This window comes from Bison bison, unplaced genomic scaffold, assembly GCF_000754665.1.
Source record: "Bison bison bison isolate TAMUID 2011002044 unplaced genomic scaffold, Bison_UMD1.0 scf7180017863957, whole genome shotgun sequence".
NCBI lineage: Eukaryota > Metazoa > Chordata > Mammalia > Artiodactyla > Bovidae > Bison > Bison bison.
In genome coordinates this window covers 2,067,900-2,073,346 of record NW_011494529.1, presented here as the reverse complement: position 1 = coordinate 2,073,346, position 5,447 = coordinate 2,067,900, and the positions used below count along the sequence as shown (strand labels likewise).

General features: G+C 42.9%; 1 protein-coding gene across 4 annotated transcripts in view; it reads left to right on the top strand.

The window, feature by feature from the left end:
* Positions 1-5,303: 5,303 nt before the first annotated feature.
* Positions 5,304-5,447, top strand: part of INADL (InaD-like (Drosophila)) — a 396,383-nt gene continuing 396,239 nt past the window's right edge. For all 4 annotated transcript variants that reach the window (XM_010833911.1, XM_010833910.1, XM_010833909.1 and 1 more), the window contains exon 1: positions 5,304-5,442. The gene's annotated coding sequence lies outside the window, so the exon portion shown is untranslated. The remainder of the gene's footprint in view (positions 5,443-5,447) is intronic.

The window sequence follows — 5,447 nt, the reverse complement described above, 5'->3', positions numbered from 1 at the left end:
TCAATTTAAGTCTGAATTTGGCAATAAGGAGTTCATGATCTGAGCCACAGTTAGCTCCTAGTCTTGTTTTTGCTGACTGTATAGAGCTTCTCCATCTTTGGCTGCAAAGAATATAGTCAATCTGATTTCGGTGTTGACCATCTAGTGATGTCCATGTGTAGAGTCTTCTCTTGTGTTGTTGGAAGAGGGTGTTTGCTATGACCAGTGCATTTTCTTGGCAAAACTCTATTAGTCTTTGTCCTTCTTCATTCTGTATTCCAAGGCCAAATTTACCTGTTACTCCAGGTGTTTATTGACTTCCTACTTTTGCATTCCAGTCCCTAATAATGAAAAGGACATCTTTTTTGGGTGTTAGTTCTAAAATGTCTTGTAGGTCTACATAGAACCATTCAACTTCAGCTTCTTCAGCATTACTGGTTGGGGAATAGACTTGGATTACTGTGATATTGAATGGTTTGCCTTGGAAATGAACAGAGATCATTCTGTCATCTTACAAAAAATGACCTGTCTTACAAAAGATCATTACTCTCCCAAAATTTCTTTTTTAAGTAAGATGGGCATTTTTTTTTCTCTTGTGGTAAATTTATAGCACCTGGTCTTGTTACATCTTTTGGAATTTTTCTACATCCATGCTCTCAAGTATTTCTGTATCTTTTCTTTGATGCACCAGTCTAACTGCCCACCATCCAATTAAATTAACCTTGACTCATCACTTAATAAGTTATACCCTATGCCAAGTATATTTCATGTTGAATGTCAAATGTAGGCTGTAAAACTGACTTTATCAGAGTCATACTTCTCAATAAAACAAAACTGAATGAACTGGCTTTTCTATTAAGTAAGTTTCACCATCAGTATCCCTTTTATTAGGTTCCGAGCTTAAGATCATCTTTGCACTTAAGTTTTCTCCTTTTTCTTCTTTAATCCTTTTATCTAATCAGTACGCAACTGATACTTTTAAGTGCTCTTTTTTTTTCCGGTCATACCATGAGGCATGTTCCCTGACCAGGGATTGAACCTGTGCCTCCTGCAGTGGAAGTGCTGAGTCCTTACCACTGGATCACCAGGAAAGTCTCAAGTTCTCATTTTTTTCTAATTCTATATCTCACCCTGTTTCAGGTATTCATCATTTTCTACATACCTTGCTATAATGCCTTTTTCCTTCCTCTTTTTGATTCTAGGCCTTCTCCCTAACTTTGTCAACCCATGTTTCACACTGCCTCCAGATTAATCTTTCATTTAAGCAAATATAAAACCTCTATCATATTCAAAATTTTATTCAAAATCTTATTTAAGTTCCTTGGATTTTACCCAAAGGAGTTGAAAACATTTCTCCAGACAAAAAACCTGAAGACATACTGAGAGCAGTTTTATTCATAATTGCCTAAACTTAGAAGCATAAGATATCCTTCAGTAGGTGAACAGATACATAATCTGTGGTCCATCCAGAAAATTGAATATTGTGCAGTGCTAAGCTATTAAGCCATGAAGAGACATGGAAAAACCTTAAATGCATGTTACTAAAAAGCCAATCTGAAAAGGCTACATACTGTATGATTCCAACTACCCAACATTCTGGAAATGACGAAACTATTGTTGTTGTTCAGTTGCTCAGTTGTGTCTGACTCTTTTCGACCCTATGGATTGTAGCACGCCAGGCTTCCCTTCCTTCACCATATTCCTGGGCTTTTGCAAACTCATGTGCACTGAGTTGGTGATGCCATCCAACCATCTTATCCTCTTGTTGTCCCCTTCTCCTCCTACCTTCAATCTTTCCCAGTATCAGTCTTTTCCAGTGAGTTGGCTTTTCACATCAAGTAGCCAAAGTAGGCAATGGCACCCCACTCCAGTACTCTTGCCTGGAAAATCCCATGGACGGAGGAGCCTGGTAGGCTGCAGTCCATGGGGTCGCTAAGAGTCAGACATGACTGAGCGACTTCACTTTCTCTTTTCACCTTCATGCATTGGAGAAGGAAATGGCAACCCATTCCAGTGTTCTTGCCTGGAGAATCCCAGGGATGGGGGAGCCTGGTGGGCAGCCGTCTATGGGGTCGCACAGAGTCGGACACGACTGAGGTGACTTAGCAGCAGCAGCCAAAGTAGTGGAGCTTCAGCTTCAGCATCAGTCCTTCCAATGAATATTCAGGATTGAATTATAAAATTATAAAGGAATTTAGGATTGACTAGTTTGATTTCTTTGCAGTCCAAGGGACTCTCAAGAGTCTTTCCAATTCCAGTTTGAAAGCATCAATTCTTCAGCATTCAGTCTTCTTTTAGTCCAACTATGGAGACAATTAAAAGGTCAATGGTTGCCAGGAGCTGAAGGCAGCACTGGGGTGGGGGCTGGGGGATGCATAGGCAGAGCACAGAGGATTTTTAGGACTTTGAAACTGTTCTGCATGATATTACAATGGTGAATACATTATACATTTGTCCAAATCCATAGACTCTACAATACCAAGTACTTTGGGTGATTATGTGATAATATAGGTTCATCAGTTGTAAGAGATATACCACTCTGGAGGAGGATGTTAATAAAGAGGGGAGCTATGAATGTGTAGGGAAAGGGGTACATGAGAAATCTGTTCAATTTACATCCTAAAACTGCTCTAAAGAAATAAAGCATTTTTAAAAATTAAATAAACACCAATCAAATGTTTTATAAAAAGTAAAAAAAAAAATCCTATTCAAAAATTTTCAGTGGTTCTTTAATTTCTTAGAGATGAAGGATAAAATCTTATAACTTAACGTTCTCTGTAGTATTTTCAGGCCCATCTGCTCTGGCCTCACTTTATTTACTCCTACTCCTTGGCTTTCTCTTTGCTGTCACATGTATCTGTCATGTTCATGCCATCTATGTGCTGCTTCATTTATTGAGCACTTTCTATGTGCCAGGTGTATGCAAGATATGTAAATTCTTCATTCAACTTTCAAAAATACCACGTGAAGTAAAAACACTGTTACCGAAATTTCACCAATAGGAATTAGAATATTTAAGTAACTTGTCAAAGTCACATATTTTAGGAAATGGTGGAATCAGGATCAAACTCAGATCTTTTGACTTCAGAGATATATTCTTAAAAATTGTGCTCATCTTCATCATTCTATCAACAAGATATTCTTGAGGGTTCTCAGAGGTAAAAACAACAACAAAAGAAACTCTGTGCCATATGCATAAATGGAGAAGGAAATGGCAACCCACTCCAGTATTCTTGCCTGGAAAATTCCATGGACAGAGGAGCCTGGCAGGCTACAGTCCATGGGGCCGCAGATGTTTGGCCATGACTGAGTGAGTGAGCACAATGCATGTATATGGAATCTAGAAAAATGGTACTGATGAACCTATTTGCAGGGCAGGAATAGAGACGCAGATGTAGAGAATGGACTTGTGGACACAGTTGGGGAAGAAGAGGATGGGGCAAGCTGAGAGAGTAGCATTGATATATGGGATATTCCAGGCGGCACTGGTGGCAAAGAACCCACTTGCCAATGCAGGAGACATGAGAGACACGGGTTTGATCCCTGGGTCAGAAAAATCTCCTGGAGGAGGGCACGGCAACCCACTCCAGTATTCTTGCCTGGAGAATCCCATGGACAGAGGAGCCTGGTGGGCTATACCATGGGGTTGTATCCAACTTCAGCTGCATGCACACAGACATGCAGCATTGATATATATATAAACTATCATGTGTCAAATAGATATCTAGTGGAGAGCTGCTACATAGCACAGGGAACTCAGCTGGGTGCTCTGTGATGACCAAGAGGGGTGGGATGGGGCTGGGGTGGGAAGCAGGCTCATGAAGGACGGAATGTATTTTTACAGAACAGCTGATTCACTTTGTTGCACATCAGAAAGGAACCCAACATTGTAAAGCAATTATATTTTTTTAAAAAAGTAATTTGTATTTTAAGAGGCAGAGGCCATGCTGAAATTGTGTATCTTTTTACCAGGCCTGACAAGTGATATTTTTCTAAAAAAACAAACAAACAAACAAAAACAATAAAAAAACAAATGGTAACACTATGAAGTGTCAAGCGTATGATCTTGTAAAGGCTGTTCTTACAATTGCAGTGGTCTTTTATCTTCCTTGAGGAGAGGTGTCCCCGTAGTTAACATACAGTCAATCACACTGCTTAACAAATACTAGATTTATTTAATGAACAAATACCTGAAGAATCAAAATTCTAGTTAGTTACATTAGAGAGAGTGGAATAAAGCCCTTTTAGATTTTACACAGTATTTCTCCAAGTCAAGTTATAGTATCAAGAATAAAAACCTTAAAAACATATAGGGAAATAAACACTGACTTCGAGTCAGAAGATCCAATCTGGGTCCCAAATTTTGGGCAAACTACTTAACCTATAGGTGCACAGTTTCTATTGGAGAAGGAAATGGCAACCCACTCCAGTGTTCTTGCCTGGAGAATCCCAGGGACGGGGAAGCCTGGTGGGCTGCCGTCTATGGGGTCACACAGAGTCGGACACGACTGAAGTGACTTAGCAGCAGCAGCACCACAGTTTCTTCGTCAGTTTTTTCACAGGGCCAATGAGGTAATGTACAAGCTAGCGCTCAGCATATCGCAGGCAAATACTGCTACACTGGTTTCTTTCCTCAACTAAATGAGAAAAAAATAACCTCAGTAATACTTAGAATTTTACGTTGGGTCAACAGATGAAGACGCTAAGGAGAGATGACAGAACGGGAAAGGAGAAGTACAGAAAGGGACCACGCTGCAGCTGCTGCCAAGTCGCTTCAGTCGTGTCCGACTCCGTGCTGCCCCATAGACGGCAGCCCACCAGGCTCCCCCGTCCCTGGGATTCTCCAGGCAAGAACACCAGAGTCGGTTGCCATTTCCTTCTCCAATGCATAAAAGTGGAAAGTGAAAGTGAGTCGCTCAGTCCTGTCCGACTCTTCGCGACCCCATGGACTGTAGCCGTCCAGGCTCCTCCGGCCATGGGATTTTCCAGACAGGAGGACTGGAGTGGGTGCCATTGGCAGATTCGACCAAATCCTTTCATCAATGTCCTTCTTTAGTTTCCTTGATTTCAGGTCTTCTCTCAGCCCAGCCCTCCCACACCGGCCCAACCAGATCTCCCCACCACTTGGCTTTTCGTCTACCCTCTTGGCCCCCAGATCCCACCTTTTTCTGGCTGCTTAGCACTCCCTCGCCCAGTAGAACTTCACCTGCTGAAAGTAGAGAAGCCCACCGCCCCGGCGCTACCCCAGCAGTCGGCCTCCAGCAGCCCCAGACTCGCCCTCCAACCCCTCCCGCGCCACCTCGGCGCCCCGCCCCGGCCGGGGAGGGTAGGAGAGAGGGGAGGGCCTGCCAGGTGAGGCGCGGTCGCCCTGGGCTTCTCACTTCCGCCCAGGTGAGGGAGGGCTGACGCCGAACCTGCCCGCCCGCCAGCTCCGGGCTCCCACCGGCGCCTCCGCCGGATCAGGTAAA